A 22,138-nucleotide genomic window follows, 5' to 3' on the forward strand; every position below is an offset into this window, starting at 1 on the left:
GAAAGCAGCTTCTGATTACCGAGCGTGTTTTATCGAGCTCCCTACTTACGAACTTAGGCGATAAGCTAATGTCGAGTCTAACGACCACTTACGCATATCAAATAATTCTCTTTTACGAATCAAATATACGTTCGTTTCCCGTGCAAACCCGGAGATCAATGTCCACTTCGCAGCCCGATCTTGTTTTTCCCTTTACACGTAGAGTTCATATAAAATTAATCTCCACGATATATTATAAGTACGCTACATACTTACATAATAAATAACATTCCTTTATTTATGGGGTACGCATCTCTCCGGGGACCTCCGCTCGCGCTTAAGCCGAACGAACGAAATTGAGGCTCGTTTAGATGTACATCTCGACGCACTTAATTCACGGATTTGCTCACCGCACGTATCCAGTTTTCGCGAGTGTTTAATGCTTAACGAACGTATCCGATGACAAGTGGAAGTTGAGATAGCACGGGAAAGCGCCGCAAATTGTAAATGTAAATTACTTCCGGCAAGCGTCTATATACCTCCGTTTTTTTCTTACCGCGAGTTATATCCCCGTAGAGCAGTGTTCACACGGTCAGAAGTTATCAATCCTCTAGAGGCGCGCTGCGATTTTTGCACGCACGGCCCTCGAAGGAATATAGAGCTGGCTTTGTGGATTCGTTATCAAGAGAAGGAGACAGAGGTCCCTGTCGAGCCCGCAGGTGTCAGGACGGTGTTTTATTGCGGTGTAATCGAGCCGACAGAGAGACGCCGGAAACGGTCGCAGATAGTCGACGGCACAGGAAGCAGTTATGGGACCTCACACGACGCGACTGTCGAATGTCTGACATGGTTTTCTATCAAGTTGACAACGCTGCGCCATAAAATCTCAGATGTCGTTTCACGATACCTAATGTGTTTTTTTTTTTTTCAGCTTTAACGACAAACGGCTGCAATCGTGTCGCCTGGCTAGGCGAAGGAAAGCATAACGCGATATATGAACAAAGAAATACCGAAACGCGTTAATATAAATTAACGGGAGATATATTTTTATGTAAAGGAGATGATTGAAGAGATAATTTTGAGTTCACAGTGTTCGAGAGGATACGACCGAGACGCCGTTCGTTCCGAGAATAAACAAAATAACGCTTGATACTTATGACCATATGTTATCGTTATAAAATCTATGAAGACAGTGCTTACACGATTTACCTTACGCACGGCCAATAACGATCCTCGGAGGCAAGAAAATCAAGTCTATGGGAAACGGACATCCATCCGACGTGCTCAAGTTATTACTCGATAACTTGTTTATATTTGCGTACTGATGCGGGGCGAGGGACGCGCGTGCAGATACCGCACTTTACTTTAATCGATACACATGCACACGCTCGATATTAATTCGATCGATTAAATCAATTACGGGAAACGCTACTGGATTTAGTAGTGCTAGACCGAACGCCCGACGGGACAAGTTGCTCGAATAAATTAACTGGATATAATCGTCGGACCGTTAGCCGTAGGCATATAAATAATATCGACAATATTCTCTCTTCTATGAACGTGCCATATGATAAAAAGCGCGTCTGGCATTAAGACTTTATGCATCATGTGTATATAACTTCGAATAAACATCGGTACAAACTAACAAATGTCTGATGCTGATGTTTTTACATCTAGCACTCAACGGTAAATAAAGATAAATATCTCGGAAAATAATCGAATATCTAAGATCTTCCTACTTAAAATATTAAATTTTTCTCAAAATTTCTTACATATCTTAACTTATACATTTTATCCTTCAACTCCTTCAAGTATAAGCTATGAAATCCATATTCGTAGAAAAGAAAATCTACATTTATGTTTTAAATTTACTACACAATATATCTAAAGAATTTAAATGTTATAATATTCTATCGTTCAATGCACAAATGCCCAAAGTTAGAGTTTAGCGACAATAGAAAAATAAAAGAGCCGATAATATTTACATAGCTATGTCTCGGCATCTTAGAAATAAATCTAACAATCGTATCCACGTGCGCGTGCTTTGCACCCATAGCGAATAGTCACATGATTTCGTAATGCGTGGAAAAAATAATCTTACCTCATCAAGGAAAGTGAGAAGCAAAAGAAACAGAGAAGCGGACATCCTGGCGAGTCAGCAACGGCTGACTGGAGAGGCATGATAGTACAACGGGAGCGGTTATACACGCGTAAGAGAGAAAGAGAAAAAGAACGAGGGAGGCTACTATTTCGCAGTTTCTTATAAATATTCATTCCCCCTTCCCGATGAATCAGGGGGTCCGGCCTCGCACTCTAGGCGGTAAGTCGCGTTAAGAGCGCTAACGAGCGATCCCTTCAACCGAGCGGGAGAGAGAGAAAGAGGGAAGGAGGGAAGGAGGAAGAGAGAGGGAGGGTGTGTGTGAGAGAGAGAGGGAGAGAATTTCGCTTTTCTTGCTCTCCTCAGTCCTCGTCGCCGCGAAGGGAGGAAGTGGCAATGAGAGCGCGAGGGGAAGAAGAAGAGAAACGGCAGAGGGAGGAGTAAGATGGTCCACCCGCGCCTCTCCCTCGAGCAATTCCGCGCGGCGCGCTGAGTTGTGCGAATTTGTTTAATTAGAAGTTAGGCCGGCGATACATTAGCAATGTAAATACCCCCTTGGCCTTCTTCCCTCCCTCTTCCATCACCACCACCACCGCCTTCCTCATCTTGCCCTCAACTCGTCCGCCGATCTCCTTCTTTGTCGACTGCGGGACCGACAATCTCACTCACCCCCGGCAAAGGCGAGTCGGCGTTTCGTCTGCTGCCGCGGACACACCATGATTTAATGTTTCTGTTTTGACTCCGCTCTACGTTGATTCCGCGTACGTTAGTGTGTACGTGTATACGTGTCGAAAGCAACGGGCGCAGTCGCAAACGGTGTAGCTACGTACAGAACCGTTATTATAATAATGATTTATGACGTTTATATCGTCTTAGTGATATAAATTCAAAGTTTGTTGCGACCGACGGCTCTCCGACACCGGCACCGGTATACGTGTACGTTGTGTGTGTATATAGGTGCATGTCCGGCTCTACGTTTTACGGCTACACATGTGCATGTATACGTTAGCGTCGGTCTCTCGTATGTAACGCCGTACGTGCCGAAGCGCGGCCGGCAATCGAAGGCTCTGGAGGATCCAAGCTCGAATGTGTTAGAAACTTGGATGCTGAGCGTACGATAGCCCGTACAACTAACCGTAGTTGGCACGATATATTGCGAAGGCGAACAATGGACAAGAATGTTCGTTTAATTTCACGGAACCGTCGAAACTTCGGGGAAACAAATTTTACCAAATATAACTTAAAAAAATCATATATAATTCTTTTCATTGTCTTTTACTTCCTTTCTTTACCTGCCTAAAATTTCACTGTCTGCAACTCGAACTGTCGTAACTATAACAACTACTTACCAAGTAGTAACCGAATCTTGTAACCAAGACAATTTTACACGAAAAGAAATCTCTTTTATATATATATATATATATATATATATATATATATATATATATATATATCATTCGTTTCTTTTTACCGCAAATGATGCGCACGAAATATCGTTAGTTCCATTAGTTTTTAGGTTTAGCTGTAAAAAATAAATAATTCATTAATTAGCTGGGTAACTGAGGCTATTACTTAGGGCTAGATTAATTTAAACTCCTGTTAAGTTGGGAGCCGCGGGGTCATGCATGTACGGAAGGAACAGTGGCATCACTCCGGCCGAGCGTCATCTAATTATGTTTTACGCAGGACAGTGTAATAACTTCCAAGGCTGCCTCCGCTTTGCGTTTCTTGCCGGTCAGCACAGCGGGCTCATGCACGCGATAAGATTTTCCTCGGCGATTCGAAGGCAAAGCAAAGTGCCTCGTGCAGGCATAGTCCTCGAAGGCGAGCCACTTTTTGCAAAAGCGTTCTATCCGCAAAGAACAACGGTAACGTTCACGGCGACCAATTTTCTTTTTCCGATGTCTCATTCGGAAGAAAATATCCCGCGGCATAACTAAGACCGGCGCGCGCAGCGTGAAAGCTCCCCATTAAATCTAATCGTCGTTTTTGCAATTGTGCAGTAAAACTCAATCGACTGTCTCATGGACAAATTTCATTTATTCCGACGCTTCGAATCGCCCCGCCTTTTTGCAACTGTCATGAGGGATGCGTGTTTGTTACAGTATCTAGATAGATATATGTCTACTAAAGAAGTGACGAGACAAGAGTCTTTGCACGCGTAAACTTGCTTAAGATTAAGCGTACGTCATAGTCGCGGAGGGGCAAGTTTGTACTTGGGTAAACGAGCGCGATTAAGCATGCGCGAGCATAATTTGGAAAAAAGCTAGGAGCACGAAGCGTGAACATGTTAGCTGTTGTGACGGGACACGTCGCGTTGCAGCAACCACCAATTATGCTAAACCTTCCTATCCTAGAGCAGGAATATCCTTATGTCGAAAGTGGTTTCCTGTGTCCGGGAACTGGTTCTCGGAGTTACAACTCGACATTCGAGCTCTTTCAAATATATATGCCTCGATATCTTTCTTATCCTCATAAAATCAGGATATGTAATTGCGATTTAGTTGCTGTACTACTGCACACTACTGAGTCCATCATCAGAATAGTAGAGAATATCAGATATGATTATACGAAATATGGATTTGTCTATTTGTTTATTTAAAATATATTTTCATGTTACAATAACAACGTCAAAGTCGTGAAAATATCGTATTCATGTATATAATAATCAATTTGGTAATTGCTACGGACAAAGTATACCTTAAAATCATTAAAAGCTCTACAAAGAGAGAGAAAAGGGAGTCACGATATAATAATCGATTACAATTATAATAACGAATTGTTTCAATGTATCGCGTGTGCGCGCGCGAACTCGATACGTCGACATGCGTGATCAATCTTCCGCGCGTCCGACTCATCGATTCAGACACGTTCTACGATGAACAAGACCCGTCGTAAAATAACGACTACGTCGAAATATTGCAGACTCGTTACGGAGGCTGCACTGTCGCTGGGGTTGGGATGTCTGTACGCGCGTCGTCGCGCGAGACAGGACATTAAGAAACATTAATATTTTGGCTGGTGGAACACATTGGCGACTGCCCAAATGTCCTGACGGCGCCTCGGCCGATCAGGTGCCGGCAGATTACGGAGGGCGACGCAATCATCCGTGCGTCGACTGTCGATGTTGCGTCTATTACGCCGGAGGATGTGCGACGCGAAAGAAAACTAATCGCGCGGCGCAGGAAAGAGTCGAAAAAGGACGAGGAGATCGGCGGCGACGGCGACGGCGACGGCGTCGACGGCGAAACGCGTCGAGTCTCCCCCTCATTGGTTCGCCCGAGATTAACACTCATAACTCATTCGGGACACGGAGTCGTGCGTCACTCCTAGCTATGCTATAATTGCCGACATAAATCAATCGCCCGATGAGATCATAAACCCGGGGCGATACAGTGCGCCAACAGATCCATATAACGCCAAGTGCAGGGCTGCATGTTAAATGTCAATTGATGTCGGCCTGACGTATCGGATTATACTGCAAATGCCGCTGCGAGATGACGCGATGAACAGAACGCGAATTTCGGCGCCGACGTGTTTCTAAAACCGCGCCTAGCTCCGTTCGGCGGCGCCCTTAATTTTTAAATGCCCGCGCCGCTTCGAAACGCTCTTGAAATAAATGTCGGCCGGGACTCGCTTTTATATACATACACGGTGACCCGCGTTACCACGGATACAAAGCGCGATATAAACGCACTCGGTATACCGTGTCGAAATTTTATTCGTTTAACAACATTTTACTCGTTTTCGGTCGTCGCTTCATCCGCGCGCGAGCGCGGAGCGGCGAAATAACAACTTCGCGTGTCGTTTGGCGGAGTATCTTAACGCCGACGCTAACCGCTCATCACGCGTCCTCATATTTCACCTAATGCACCGTCATCTTCCATTCGCCGGGCTTGCACCTCGCCATCAACAAACTCCGTTGGCCGTTATTATCGTAAAAAGCCAATACGCACCTACGCGCTACATACACAACGACGCGCGCGAGGTGAGAGAGATCTTACTCGACGCGATTCAGCGAAGCGATGCAGGTAAATAACTCCTGTACATTACGCCGGTCGCTCAATGGGAGATGATTGGCCCAATTACAGGCAGCGTAGCAGAAAATGAGGGCTTCTCTACGTGGTTCCCCACACACACCCGAGGATACTACCAGCTATATCAACCGCCATTGGCGGAGGTGGCTCTCGCCGGTTTCCTCGACTGCGAGTCCCTCGCGATCGAGTCCTGATGGGGTCGTCCGGGTTCGCCTTCGATGACCAAGCGATGATTGCTCACGTCACTTCCCCGTTTACCGATAAGATCGCACCTTATAGGTCAAACCCACCCACTGATCTTCGCACTCTCTCCCTCCCTCTCTCTCTCTTTCTTTCTTTCTTTCTGCTTTTCCTTCTTTCTCTCCTCCTCCATTCGCCTCTTTCCCTCCTCCTCGTCATCTTTCTCCAGGTTCGAGACTTGTATTCGCGCGGGAACATGTGGCGATCGCGCAGCCTCCAGGGAATTCAATAACTGTAGATCATCTCGATCACGAGTTAACGCCATGCCGCGCGCGCACAGTCGTTTTATGAGCGCCTCGATATCTCTCGTATATGTATATATACACGGGCACAAGGGCCCCTCCATCTCCTCCGAGTGAAACGAACGATCGCTCATTCCCCGCTGATTGGGATTCCGAAAATTACGATGCCGTGCCGCGATCATCTCCGCAAGATCTCCTCGCGGAATCTCATCGTAAAGGTCGGAGAAAAGTGCCGAGATTAAGCGTGACAATGTACACGGCGGACGATTACGTTGTTTAACGAAGTCCCGGCGTGGTGGAGGCGCCTCGTTGAGGAAAAGATTCGTCGACGTATCAATAACGTTGTACGTTAGATCACACGGATACACAGATATTTTAATAGTACCGACTCGATACAATGTTGCCTTCGAGAGAGGCTCTACGCCTACTTGCCGTATTAATTAGTTTCTCGCTAATTCGCCTCCGCGCTCGGTTCGAATACTGAGTTGCAGTGCCTAGCGATAATACTGAACGAAATAAACTTTCAATTAATAAGCAGAAGGAATAGCCTCTAGACACGGCATTCTAACATTCCAACATTCAACAATAGCTTTTTGTTTGCCGCAGAAATAAATTTCAGAATCTAACATAGCTAAATCTTTTGTTATTGAATATTTTAATTATTTCGAGGAAGCACATATTTATCAAGGAGTCAAGTAAAAACAGTCTGGCTAATCAATTCTATTACTGATATATTCATCAATAAAGTACAATATATTCATGTAATAATTGAGATCATTAATATTATATCGGTATGTGATCACGTGAATTAAACATTACGCAATACGATGATTCGATCGGAAAAGTCTAGCTGAAAACTAAGTTAACCTTTCGTTATTCTTTTCCTCAGTACCTCGCCTCGCTCGCACTATACCTTCGACCCTGGAATCTCGGTGGATGCGGTGCAGCTATACGCGCGCGCGACGGTTGCGTGGCCCGTTCGCGAGGTCTAAATATTGAGACGGTGTTTATTTAACGGGGAGATATATGATATGACGCGGACAATATAATGCATTGTATTCAAATACGGGAGCTCGCGAGTCGTGACCGGGAGCAACCGCGGCAAGGAGCAGCCTCTCCACCATCGCCATCACCTGCGGCACCGCCACCATTACCATCGCCATCGCCGGCGTCGTCGCCGTCAAGTCGTCCCAACCTCTCCGCGCGCGCTACTCCACCCGTATAAATAATATCCCGCGGTCGAATTCTTTTCGGGATTAGACTCGCGGCCCGCACGTTACCTATACGAACAAACGCGACCAGTAGTCCCGTCATCGTCGTCGCCGCGTCGTCGTCGTTGTCCTCCTCCTCCTCTTTTCCTCATCGAATCGCAAGGGCGCGTACTTACATGCGCGCGTATGTACCGCTCTGCGCTTGCGGACCGATCGAGCGTGCCGGAGCCGTATACACGGTGGATAATGGCGGGCAAGAGAGCGAGGGGACGTACCTGCGACTACGTACCTGCGTGACAGAGAGTCCGCGCGTACGTTACTGGTTATCTGCGGTCCATATCAAATGCGACCGAGGTCCTTCCACTGCGCTCTCCACGTAGCGCACAGTACGCTCCTTCGGTGTCCCCCCGCGACCGCCTCGCCTCCGGTATCTCGCCGTCCCGCGACAGGGCAGAAATCCTTTCGTTCGAGTCTCCTACTACGACGTTCTCGCATAATGTATCCACAAGCGGATCCTTTTTCAATCGGCGGTCTAACCCAACCGCGTGAGGGAAAATCCTCGTGCGAGCGCGTTGCGAACGTCTCGATCTTGGGGAATGGCATGAACAGAGAGATCGAAATATCGATTTTCCGTTGAGAAGACTAATAATTTAAAATCGACGGAACAGAAGTGTGCAAGTTTTTTTTAAATATAAATTTATCTCGCAAATTATGTAAAGATAACAGCAGGAGTTAATCTTCATTCCACTTTTGTACGTATAATATTTTGTATTCATTAAATTACGATTTAGTAATCATCTAGTCATCGGTGGCAAGTCAATATCATTGCTATTGACGATTTGCTAAAGAAGATTAAAAATTCAGAATGCATCCTTTCCTTTTATCGCCGTACGCACAAAGGAAAATGCTTAGGGACATCACAATCAAAATGCCGCTATCTACGATCCAAAGATGACAGGGACGAATGTGATGTCGGTGGTCTTTCTGAGCGGTTGGGTGGGCTTACGAGTCGCATGCATGCACGCGTACATTACGATCAGTATGCGCGGGCAGACGGCAACGAGGATGACGAGGTCTTCCGCGACGACGACGTGCGTCGCGTGGCCCGCCCTGCCTCCTCTCATTTTCGAGTTCCCGACGGATAAATATGTAATGTCCGTTTCCTGATTTCCATCGGCGTGCGTGTCGTTACCGGAGGTCGGCGTGACAAACAGTTTTGCCGGATGTCATAAACTCAGATGGTTATTAATGCCACCTTGCATCAACCACGTTTTGTGATCCACGTTTTTACGTGTGATGACGGTGAAAGGTGTGCCGGCTCGATTTACCGTATGAACAGTATTCCACTTGCTTTTCTAATCGCGAAATAATGAAATGCCATTTTCTGCTTAATTCCAGTAGACATACGTATATCGAACTGTGAACGAGAGGCCAGAGATTTTATTTTAATTATCACATTTGCAGGGTCATAAATAAACGCTGATCGAACAGCGAGAGTTCTGACGGCCTGAATGTTATTCCCGCAATATTGTTGATAACAATACCGTAACAATCATTTGCCCCGACCTGATGGAATACCGCATTCATTAAACCCAGATGCGTATAGCTTGGTGGCTAAGACCAATCGATTGGCGGCATTCCGTCCGCATGCTTCGCGTCATCTCGAAAAATCCTGAAATCTACCAAGTGCTCAGTCGCAGCGCCAACTTCTCGGCCACTCATCCTCGTAAGTTTCTGGAGGTGACGGGTGGTCGTAAGAGGAAGATGGCGTCCGACAAGACGTAATATCGTTCCCATCGTCGACTCACTCAGCGTCGTCCATCCCGCGTCGTTCTCCGCCGCCGGCTCTCCCCGGTCTCTACCCCCTTCCGCCACCTCATATATCTTTTGTTTCTCGATACTTTCGTCGAGCAGTTTGTTATTGCCCGATGTAGACTAGGTATGTACGTGCGCGAAGCAGAACGGGGTGGGCCGGGGGGGGGCAAGTGAGCAGCGAGAGAAGCGGGAGAGGATGAACGAGGAACGCGGAAGATTAGGCGGCGGAAAAGAGGAGAAACAGCGAGAGAAAGGGGGAACACGGAAAGAACGGCGAGTGTACTGACACAAACCGGCAGCTACCGAGCTGCTCAAACTAACAAACTCGAGCTATACGCTATACCGCCTATACCTCGAACTCGAGGAAGCGAGCGCCGGTGGCTGATGAGGCGAGGGGGGCGAATCGGCGTGGCAACGCGCGCGCGCGCGCGGGGTTGGACTCGTAGAACGAGAGAAACGGAGAATTCAGGACAAAGTTTCGTCATTGCGAAATGACACGAGTGGTCTTTATAGCGGCAACGCCGGCGGAGAGAGACGCCATATCGCCCTGTCGGCGTCCTCCTCTTTCTTTCCCGGTGTATTGACAAAAGTGTCGGTCGGCCTCTCCGCCTCTCGTAGTTTCGTCGCGCCATTCCCCGATATTACCGCCCCGTCGTCGTGGCCCACGACGCGGGGGTAGGACGAGGGTGATTGCGACGAAATCATTGCGAGGAATAGAAGAGGTGCCGCAGTTGGGAACTCATAAGACGTAAAACCGCCTTACCGACGTAGGAAGGCGACAACGGCGGCGGCTGCGAAGAAGAACGTCAGCAGCTCTTCTAATCGAGGAGGGTGGAAAAAAGAGGGAGGAAGAACGCGAAGCGTCGTCGTCGTCGTCGTCGCCCCCGCGACGACTGCCGCGTCGGAGAAATTCCCGGCGAGTCGCAGGAATTATCACCTTGCCGTCGTCGCAAGGATCTACGTCGATCGACATCTCTTTATTTCCTACGCGATTCGAACCAACGAGACAAACAAGTTTTTGCTTCACGATTAATTTATCGATATTCTATATTTTTGGATAGAGATGGACGGAATTAATTGCTACGTTCAAAATGAGATACAAAAAAATTACTTCTTCAATTTATACATAAATATATATCGAACTATGCGTGTAGATATACGCGTGTCACTTCTTCCCGATAAATCTGATTGTATTTGCACCTGTGCGTATACACAAATCGGTAACGTTTAATAGAATCTCCACGTGAGTTCTTCGGTCTGCGCTTGCATGGCACATTAAACGTTAAATGCGGCCATTTAGCTTTCCACGTAACGTCGAATGTAATCTTCGTATTAGGAAAATAAAATTCGGGATCAAACGGCCGCGTTTAAGGGTTTTGCGACCGGTAAATATAGGGACGCGGCTATACGTAGCTTTATCTCCGCAATTTTGCACTTAGTAAAACAAATTGCGCGCTAATGTCCGCGAGCACTCAGCGGCGAAATTGGATCAATTAATATCGTTAATTCGCAACGCACTTTGGCGGCTTCATCTCACGATGATAATGATAAGTAAGGAATGAAACGCGAAAGGGACAGCGGCGCGACGACGGCGGTAGCCGCTTCGCCAAAAAGAGCACAAGCGTCCAATCGCAATCTATCAGAAGAGGCTAGTGACACTTTCGATCGGGTGTCAGCCAACTTCTCTCCCATCACTTTGACGCTCATCTGCTCGCCCTCACCCCGTCTCGTCTCACCACGGACCGCCTCGTCCCTCGGGTCCGTGGAGTCTGCGCTAGTCAACTCTACGATGATAAAGCAAATAGATAATGTCCGAACTTTAATTAAAACCGGACGGCTGAGTGACATATTTGATTACCCGAGAATTTAATTAATCGCCTCGCGGACCTACTCCGACGCGACAGGGACGCGCACCGGGAGCGGAGGGGGGAGACGAGTTATCCGATAAGTCGCGGATTTGTATTGCAAAATTATCATCTCGTTGTTCTCCTTTTTTTTCCCCCCTTTCTTCCGTTCCCGCGCGTCCGTCCACGCTCTTGGAACGGGCCGACACGGCTAACGAGAGGCTAATTAGTCGTGTGAAATTACTCGCATTCACGGCCGCGATAAGCACCAACACTCGCGCGCACGTACGGCCGGCCGTGCGGGCCCACTGAAAATGGCATATCGTTTCCTTTACGCTCATCCCGTTTTCCCATCCTCTCGATCGGGCACGAGAAAGCTACTTCAGGTACGATTATCATTTTTATTGTTATTCCCCGCTGTCGGCGCGGAAGAGCCGAGCTGCCGAGCACGTTGTTGACAACGCAGTTACTTTATATTTAATTAATGGCAGATCCTCCGACTGGTACCAAGGCTGAACCTTCATCCGAGAAGCGAACTCGGCACATAAAACGATAAGGTACGGGAAAGAAGTAAAAATGAAACAAAGAAGTGACTAAGATAATTACTGTCTCGTACGATTCGATGATACGTATGTACGTGATAAAGCGAATTTTTAATAGCGCTATCAAACGTATCCGTTTATGCCCCAGCTGGTGGTAATTAAAAACGCATAACGCGAGGTAAAAGTCGCCCCGCCGCGCCTTTTCCATTTTCGACCGTTCCCTGCACACGCCAATTTTTGCATCGCGGAACAGCAGAATAATGTGTCCCTACGACACTGAATGAAATTAATAAAAATATTCCTCGTCCAAACGTTCGCGACGTAACTATAATAATTGAAATTTCGCTTGAAATAGACGTTATCCGCGTATCCGGAAGATTAATAATGTCTAGATTAATATCATTTCTGTTTTTACCGACGCAAATCGGAGAGGGGAAAAGGCTGACTGCGTGCGCGACGGCGATCATGAATTTTATGGCTTACTGTCGATTTCGCGCGAGGAAATCTCAAGGTTACAAGGGGATCGTTCGCTGTGGTAAGGTCACGCGTGCTGTATGCCGCCGTGGCTCCGAACGACCATTGCCGCGCGCGCACGCGTGAGTGACTCACGGGCGTGCACGGAGTCGCTATAAAGCCTCCCGGGTACCGCGGGACCCTCCGGCGGTCGTTAAAGGAGAAAGAAGCCACGCTCACGTGTCTAATAGATTTCGCGGCGTTATTATTTCATTGCGCATGCAGCACGCGAGCTGGCCAATAATGTCTAGCCTTTAGCTCCGCTGGATCGACCGGGCGAATGGTCGTCGAACGAATTGGATTGCGCAGATTCCGGCAGCTCGTTTTCTACATTCTGCATGTGCGAGACCTGCCTGTCTCGAGAGCTTCCTCCTCCCCCATATGCGGATTACTCGATTAGACGATTACTCGGCCCATGCATCTACAGTGTCCATTAATTGCGAAATAATGGCGTCGATACTTAATTGATGGCATCTTTTAAATGAGAATTTTGCATTTACATGTTTCGACATTACATAAATGAAGAATTAGACAATGAATTTAGAGACGAATTGTACCGAGATTGTTATGTTTAAAGCATAATTGTGATTGGTCACGTTTCTTCTTGAACGAACATTACTTTCAAATTCTTATCAAATCCTTAATCTCTCCATGTAATTCATCTCCTTAGTAATTTCTATAAAGAAGCGAGAATATACTTCAACACAATCGAATAAGATACAAGCCGTTTTCGGTCTAAGCTTAGATCTTAGGCAGCAATATACTTTAACACATCTTTTTCCTTCACAAGTACGCACAATGCTACTGCGCTACCTTAGTTCGACGTAGACAAATTGACGCATTACTCGCATCGGGCTCTCGAGCCTCGCGGCGAAGAGATCAGCCGGATCCCTAAATTAGCGCGGATCCGCGTATCCATCGGGCGCCGTCAAAGCGAATCGCGGCGTTGCGCGTTGGATCGTTAGCCGCGGCACGACACGCCGGTGATTTACATTAATGATTCGCCGGACAGGTAGGAAGAAAGCGAAAGGGTTACGAGGCGTCGTTTCACGTGGCGCATTACGCACTCCGAGGAAGAAGGATGCCGCGCGAGCGCTCCTGCGAGAACGCCGCGCCGGCCAAGTCGGTCGGTCGGTCGGTCAGCTAATCACGTGAAATAATTACGTTTTGTTTTGGCTGCTGCAGCGGCGGTTGTGCGATGGTGGCCGCGGTGGCTGATGGACATCGGCCCGTCACGCGAGGGATGTCTGCGCTCACGCGCGCGTTAAGACGCACGTCGAGAGAAGTCGGAAGAAAAGGGCGAACAAGCGACCGAGCTGGAGGGAAAGGGTGCGCAAAAAAAAGGCAGAGAAACCAGGGGGGAGACAGAAAGAGAGAGAGAGAGAACAACCAAGGTACCGTGCGCCTCGGTGAAGGGACGGCGGAGGAAGTTGAAAAAGGCGAACTCTCTTTGGCCGTAGAGTTCTTGCGGCGAGCCACACAAGGAGAGACCGAGGTAAATCCCCCATCAACGCTCGTCACGCCGGCTCAAAATACCGGCGCTCGCAATATTCATGACCGTATCGTCCACGAGCGAGACGAGCACGGCCGCACAGAGGATCGCCGCGCGTCCCGACTGTGAAGATTCGCTCGTTCCCGTGACACGCGCGACGAAGAGATACATATGTTATGATGTGTTTCGATCTTTTTTACGCAACACGATGTGCCACTGCGAACAAACTTGCGTAATTGCCACCTTGATCGATGTTGACAAAACTAATGGAAACTTGAACGTCATGGATTAATCGAAGATAGTCAATCTCCATAGATTTAGTTTAAAGTCGTATTGATCATCAAGTCCATAATCTTAGGCAACAATCGCGGCGATCTCCCGCGCGTTCTGTGACCTCGTTTACAGCCCCGAGTTCGCGCCGATCGGTCGAAGGAAGGAAAGAGGGCGGGAAAGAAGAAGGTGATAGACGCACGAGCAAGAATCAGACATGGGACGGAAGAAGACGAAGAAGGAGAAGGATCGCCGTCAGGCTTTCAGCGCCGGGCTTCGCCAGGGCGTGCTGATCGTAAATATCGCGTGGCGCATCAGATATTTCGGAGGGAGCGACCGAGAGTTATGGCGGCCAGTCGGCCAGACGAAGCGCACAGAGTCATAGGTAGGGGGAAGGAGAAAGATACGGTGGGAATGAGCAAGGGGGGGAGGGGAGAGAAGCGAGAAAGAGAGAGAGAGAAAGAGCGAGATCTACTCTATCGTAGTACGGCGGCAAGAGCGATGGCAGGAAGGAGAGAAAGAGACACGCGGGACGAAGAAGGACGATGGCAGCTTCGGTATAGCATAACTTCAGGTATATCCAGTGCCAGTAAATTATACGCAAAGTGTACGCGGGGGCCCTCTCCACCCCGCCCCGGAGCGGCATCGACCCCTCCTCCCCCGTCCCAGTCTCCATCCTTTTCGTCCTTCTCCACCTTCTCCTCGCCGCTTCCCACCCTCGACACCCCAGAGGCCGCGCCTGCCTCACGTACATCATTATGATTGATCGCTTCACCTTACTTTGTAATTAAAACTAGTTGCCATTGTGCCCAGCTCCGTGTGCTCGTTCGCCCGCTTCGTCTCTCTCCTGCCCTCTCACTCTCTCTGTCTCTCTCTCTCTATCCTGCTCTCGTCCACATTTACATACACAGCGGCGAACTGGGAGCAACGGTGGCAGTGTGCGCCCACCACCAGCTATCGTGCAACCAGCCAGCCAGCCAGCCAGCCAGAGCAGCGACAGCAGCGAACCAGCAACGACGTCGGTCCTTCGTCGTCATGAGGAACAGAAGCGGGAACGGGGAACGTCGCATCGCTTGCTGCCACGACGGCACCGCGAAACTAACAGTTATCGTGGAGCGGACCCCCACCGACGAGAGATCCTCGACGATCCTGTCGCACCCCCTTTTTCCTCCTGCCACTGCACCACCGGAGCGTGATAGCTCGCCGTTCCTGAGTCCTCTCCGCTTACCCCCGTCATCTACCCTACTCACTTCCCCCTCCCTCCCCCCAGCCCGGACCAAGTCACCACCGCCACAATCCGGTGAGCGCACCCCTGTCTCTTCCCGGGAGCCATGCGTCATAGTTATCTATGCTTTTTGCAACGGAGACTGATTTAGAGCCGTCTAAGGACCCCGGGCCCTACGAAAATTAAATAATTGCTAATTTATGGCGTGGATCGAGCCGCTCGCACCCCGAGACACCAACACCGGCTCGTCCCGCGCGTCACGATTCCTCGTGCAACGGTTTTCGGTTTCTAGAAAACAAACGCGGAAGGGTCGTGCTCGGCAAACAAGAGGGGAGAGGGGAGTAAGACGCAAGAAGAGCGAATTCGATTCTCGGGTTTAATTGTTTCGAGCAATTAGTCGAGAGGCTGCGAGAGAGGCACGCGACTCTTTTCCGCAATTAAACTCGAAAATATTGGAAAAAGTTCTGTCTCCCGATGTTTTGACATTAAGAGACACGAATAAGGCGCTTCTGTGAATCTTCAAGAACCGCAAGACATCGAAAACGCAAGAACGGTTTCTCTTTCTGTTCCTCAAAATTAGTAAGAACAATAATATTCTGTACCATACAAAATTTCTAGTGGCTTTTTAAAATCTCCCGAATTCAGTTCGTACATGGAGAAACTAAGCGCTTAAATTCACAGTAACGTGTGACGACGATGGGAAGGATGAACGTTTATCGTTACCTCGATACGAGTTCCGTGTGTGTCTTGTCTCGCGATATAAAATTAGATTCAGAACCGTTTAATAAAAGATGACTGGAAGAGGCCAGGAGCAACAAAACGTTCGCTTTCGTGCTAGCGTGCAGCGAGGCGACGGCGACGGAGCCACGACGAATTAACGGGCGCGTAATTATGAAGCGCGACGCCGAGATCGCGAGATTCGTCAAACGACGTGGAATGCCAGACGCATGTTGACGCTCCTCCGCGCTCGCGCACACGGTATGCAAATTAATGGTGACGCGCTTTAATTCGGCAATAAATAGGGGTCACCCTTGCAGCGGCCATCAGACCATCGCTTACCCTGCTCCTTTTTGTCTTGCAACATGGGAAAGCTTCAGATTTATTTGACGCGTTTCGACAATATTTATAGGTCCGGTTCGCCCTGGCCGTGCACATGCGACGTCGGCGCGACTTAACGAAACCTCTCTTTTCTGTTCCGTCCCTCTCTCTTTCTCAATTTCTCCTCGCTTTCCTCTTTCGTCCTTTCCGTTGTACTCCATCATAGTCTTTCCGCCTCTCACTCCCTTTCCTTTTCTCTCTCTCTCTCTCTCTCTCTCTCATCTGCCACGGAATCTGCCACGAGAACACGGTTTAAGTGTCTCCTGCGGTAACCCAGTTATGTTTCTGCATCGAGTCTTGTTTCACTAGAACGCGCCATAATCCCTTTTTAATTTTTCGCAACTACCAGAGGATTATAACTACGAAACATACGCAAAGATCAAGCATTCTATTTTATCTAAATTTACAAAGAGATGAATATTTTAGGTGCAAAAACTTAACAATGCGTGTTTATTTAATGCACGCGATTTATAACATTTAATTAACATCGATTATAAGTAATGAAATTTTATACTGTTGAAGATAATGCAACGATATCTCCAGTTCGCAATGCCTTCATTAGACGAACTGATCATACCCGAGTAGTCGGCTAATCCGCAGAAAAAGAAAGATTAAAAAAAAAAGCTATGAAATTTATCGCTCAAAAGAAAAGGGGGCCATGGATATAAATCTCAGGTATTATAATGGGATCTGTCTATTATTAAAGAATGAGTGATTTAAGGGAGGGGTGGAGCTCTCGACTAAGCTGCACTGTCGAAGTGGGTGGGTAGAGAAAGGATCGTGAATTTGATCGGCAATTCAAGCATCTATCCTTCTCCTCCTCTTCGATACTTCGTTACCAACATGTTTCAACCCTGTTCCCACCTGATTGCCATATACATTCTGCATATGTTGCCATTTATAAATACGGCAAGGTATTCATCGCTGCTTCTCTGTCACAGTTATCTTAATCAAGTTTATGTAATTTATTTACATTTATTTATTATTTATGTAAGTGATTATATTGTTAGTAGTTTACAGACATTTATTTTTTTTTACTTTATTTATTAGTTTTCATTTTTTTCGGAATTAAAAGAAAGTTCACTGTGTAACCCAGCTATACAATTTTACCTATATTATTTTCGTACTAATTCTGTAAACAACGTTACATAAATATATTCTATTACTGGTATATATACATTAAATTATACGTCCTTTCCGCGGACACTTGATGGCGCTGTTAATAGGGATTAATTATTTTGTATTTATCGCTATCCAATTATTCTTCGTTAAGTACCACTCAGGTTCCCTTCCTTCGAGCAGCTTTGCGGAAGTTGGATCGTGCCTGCTGGAACGACGACCGTTCGAAACCGCCCTAACGTATAATTCCCAGTTACCAGGGAAGTATCTTATCTGTCTTCGGTAAGATAGTACCGGAAACTACGTACCCTCGCCCGACAGTAATTCCAGAACGTCGTAGGCACGTAGAACAGCGAGCTGCAAGAGTCCTATCGATCTTAATATCGATCCTCAGACATTTCTTACGATGGCGCATTACTGTTAGGTGCTCCTGCAACTCGCTGATCATTGTAAAACAATAAAATATATTAGTGTGTGCAAGGAAATCAACGATCTTAAACTCTTTTCTTACAAAAACAGAATTTTTTAAATTTTTATATAAATTGTGAATCTCACGTTTCCTTACAAAAAAAACACATGATTATTTTTATCGCAACATAAAGCGTTGTTTGATCGTATATTTCGAATCTAATCCGTATCTTGAATGTTACAATTGTCAAGCTGTAGTTTTGTCTCGCTACAAAGTTAAATTTGAATTGCATTTCCATAATGTGTGTTACGGATAATAACGAATATTAAAAATTTCACAAGCTCTTCCGGTATATTTACAGGAATCAATAGCGATTATTCTATTTTCAACGAACCATTATCCATGCGTATTTAGTGAGCTCGTGAGTTTTGCAGATATCTTTAACGAGAATAAGAGGAAAGATATAAAAGACTCGCCTTCGAGCGAATTTCAACGTATCGCGATATCGGAACGATCGTACGAAAGGCAGCACCTTCTTGGTCCTGTCGGTGCGTCCATCCATCGGTCCGTGGGTCCCGCCAGGATATTTACGACTGACCGACTCATTGGCGCTGCGAGTTGAGCGAACGGTCGCCACAAATCACGCGAGAAAGCCGGCCTTTCTCTGCTCTGGGAAACGCCTGGCATTTTTCTCTGCCGGGGATAACTTTGACTTATTGGTGACAACGGGGAAGAGAGACGGAATGAGAAAGTTAGGGCGCGAGCGGAGAAGTGAAAGGAGACGGGAGACGTAGTGTACCATCAGCTCAATGGAAAAAAGACGTGTGCGAGAGTGAAGAGTGAGATGAGAGAAAGATAGACAACGGGTGGGGAGATAGAGAGAGGGAGAGGGAGAGCAACGGTGTGGAGAAGCGTCGGGAGAAACGATCCCTTGGGGGTGGAAGCCGAGCGAGAGAGGTGCAGAAAAAGAGAGAACATCATGGAGGGTAGCGCGCGTCTGAATGTCAGCTGCTGCCAATAAATAATGTCGTACATTGACGTACGGCCGGCAACTAATCATCCATCGTGCGGCCAAATCAGCTGGTGATTTTTCACGCGTCACGGCGCGCCGCGCGTGTGAATCGTGCCACGGGATTACGCGCCGCGTGCAATCGCCTTCCTTCGAGACCGGTGGAGGCTGTAGCGCTTTTGAAAAAAAAAAAAACACAATGCCGGCTTCCGTTTGACACGCGTGTAGAATATTACTTCTACGAGTTTTTGATCTACGCAATTAATTTCTATTCTACTTCCTTACAGAATCTGTTGCCGTGGTATCTCAATACCTAAGTAAAATGTTATTCGTGAGACTACATTACTTACAAAAAAAAAGGTTACATGTGCATTTAAGAGAAGAGTAGAATCTCTAAAATTAAAGTAGAATAAGATCGTCAAGGTAGTTTTTAAACATACGGTCCAATTTGTCCAAATAAACCACCAAGACCAGTTTCCGCGTTCGTTCCTTCCGCGTGGAGAAAAGTTTCGACGTTGGGAACGTAAATTTCCCCCGATTTCAACGCCGCAATGATGTTTGGAGATCGGCCTCGCGATATCGGCCGGCGGGCGACTGGTCACGAGACGATACGCGGAGAATCGTTTCTGGGGTTCGGCGATGTGCTCGCTGGTTGGATGTCGCTGTCGCATAAATCACGGGCGGTATCTTCTGGCGCGGCGGTTCGCTCATCACGCCGAAGTTCTTGTCGCGCCTTAATAACGCTCGGGCGTCTCACCCGCGCCTCCGCTCTCTCTCTCTCTTTCTCTCTCTCACGCCGATTCTCCACCACCCCTGGCCTTTCCCACCCGTCCCCCCGCACTCCCCCTCGTCCCCCTCATCGTCGTCGGAGCGTACCTTTCGTCCTTCTCTCGAAACCGACCGCCTCTTCTCCCGCCTGCGAGACGGTACCGACCGCGCGGCACGACTCCACGCTTCGCTACAAATCCTGATTATATTCTGCAAGTGACGTTATACCGTAAGGGTGCGATGGCGTGTTGAAGTCTGGTTTTTGTTTCCCTCCGTGTCGTTCCCTACCACCCGCGCCTTACCCCACCAGCCCGCCCGATCTCCTCTTCGCCCTTCCACGTCAACCGCAACCGACCTCCTCCTAAGTCCCTCCGCAACGGTAGTAGTGTTGCTCTTCCAGCGGCGGCGTCTCTTCACTGCCTCCTGCTGCCTCCCCCTCTTTCTCCCCGGTTTTACCTTCCAGCTTCGACATCCTCATCCTCGTTCCTCTCTGTCTCCCTTCTCTATACGCCGCGGCGGCAGCAACTACCCTCACGAAACCGGATGGAGGCTCCTCTCATCTTTACCCGGGCGACTGACAGCCTGGACCGCGTAAATCAATTTTCAATTACGGCTCTGGGATACGTATAGGAGGCAGGCGGGCAGGCAAGCAAGGCAAGGCAGGTTGGTGGTCGGTTGGGTAGGTGCCCGTGCAGTCGACCGAGGAAGAGGAAAGTCGACGGACGAAGAGGTCTGCCGCCTCTCTGTATAAAGCACGTAGCACGGAGGAGAGAGGTAGACGGTACGAAGAAGCAGGGAGTTAGAGAGGGAAGGACGAGGTTGGTCGAGGCGGTGGAAAGAAGAGGGCGAGAGAAAACGAGATAAAGAGAACGGATGAGAGAGCGAGAGGAACAAGATGAGAGAATAAGGGAAAGGGAAAGAGAGAGAGAGAGAGAGAAAGAGAAAGAAAGGGAGAGAGAAAACCGACGCGGCTCGGTGGGTACGTACGTATTATTATACTTCGCTACAGTCATATTTATAAATCAGCGATATAGCACGACGAGCGGAGACGTGGAGGGATGGAATTTATAGCTTCGTTCTCTTTCCTCCACTGCCAGTTTCTGCCCCTCTTGACTGGCGACCCACCCCCCTTCGCCCTCCTTCAACCTCCGCTCATTCTACGAGCTACCCCTTCCGATACCCCCCTCCCCCTCTGTACGTTACTCTCGTCTCCCGTTGTCCTTCTTTCTCTCGCATTTCCTCTTACCCTTCTTATTCCGCGACTCCCTCGCTCCCGGTAGCCTCTCTCGGCGGAGAGTGCGCGGGCATACAAACTGCCAAGCCGGTACGTATGAGCTTAGGTCGACATTTTCCCTCCTCTCTTTGGCAATAAATCTGCGAGTCTTTTGAGCCGACGGCACGGTCCGGAGAGAGAGAAAGAGACGGGAGGGGGTGAAGAACGGGGAGGGTTTCCAGAGCGCGCTCGCCGCTCTTGGGGTGCCAGAGGTCGCCCTCTTGTTCTCTCCCTTTCTCCGTCTCTCTCTCTCTCTCGTTCGCTCTTTCGACCCTCACGGACGGGCGCTCTCCCTCTCTCGCGTCACGGGAATGTATATAATTAGCAGCATTGTACTTCCTCGGACAGATTTACGGGTCGTATCGCTACCGCGGCTGCATGCATAAGCGCGTTAAATAAGTATTTATCCGCCCCGTGGGGTACGGCGATGCCCGAGGTATCCGCCTGATGGATTTGCCGCTCGAACGCCCGAAACTGCATTAAACGCGTCCCTACTAACCGCGAGCCGCCCCCTCCCCCTCCCGCTTCCCGCCCGCGCGCACCCCTTTCTCAGCCGGGGTGAAAGAGGAGGAGATGCAAAAGTCGAGACACAAGTTTACGTTAATGTCTACCGCCCGTGTGGAACGGGATCACGGTCGTATATATCGTCGCGGAAATTCGATTTTAAAAACTCAGTTACTCTCGACGTGGATTGCCAAGGACCATTCGTTGCGCTTCTCGGTTAGTCGCCCGCGGAGGGAATACGCCGTCTGCGTATCGAGACAAATACTACGTTACCGTGGGCGAACGACGAATCGCGAAGTGCAGCGGAACATTCCGCGTTACGACGGGAACGTTTACATATTTATAACGCCGAACCGAGTGGCGTTCCGCAACATGCATAAATTATGCAAATGCACCAAATGAACATCCGCGAATAAAGCGCGGCCGAGCAAAATAGCAAAAAAAGAAAAG

At 48.3% G+C, this 22,138-nt stretch overlaps 1 long non-coding RNA gene across 2 annotated transcripts in view; it reads right to left on the reverse strand.

Moving 5' to 3' along the window:
* Nucleotides 1-20,002: 20,002 nt before the first annotated feature.
* The window catches only part of LOC139813206 (uncharacterized), a 33,080-nt gene continuing 30,944 nt past the window's right edge, over nt 20,003-22,138 (reverse strand). For both annotated transcript variants that reach the window (XR_011732070.1, XR_011732071.1), the window contains exon 3: nt 20,003-20,493. This is a non-coding gene — a long non-coding RNA (uncharacterized lncRNA). The remainder of the gene's footprint in view (nt 20,494-22,138) is intronic.

This window comes from Temnothorax longispinosus, chromosome 5 (assembly GCF_030848805.1).
Source record: "Temnothorax longispinosus isolate EJ_2023e chromosome 5, Tlon_JGU_v1, whole genome shotgun sequence".
Taxonomy (NCBI): domain Eukaryota; kingdom Metazoa; phylum Arthropoda; class Insecta; order Hymenoptera; family Formicidae; genus Temnothorax; species Temnothorax longispinosus.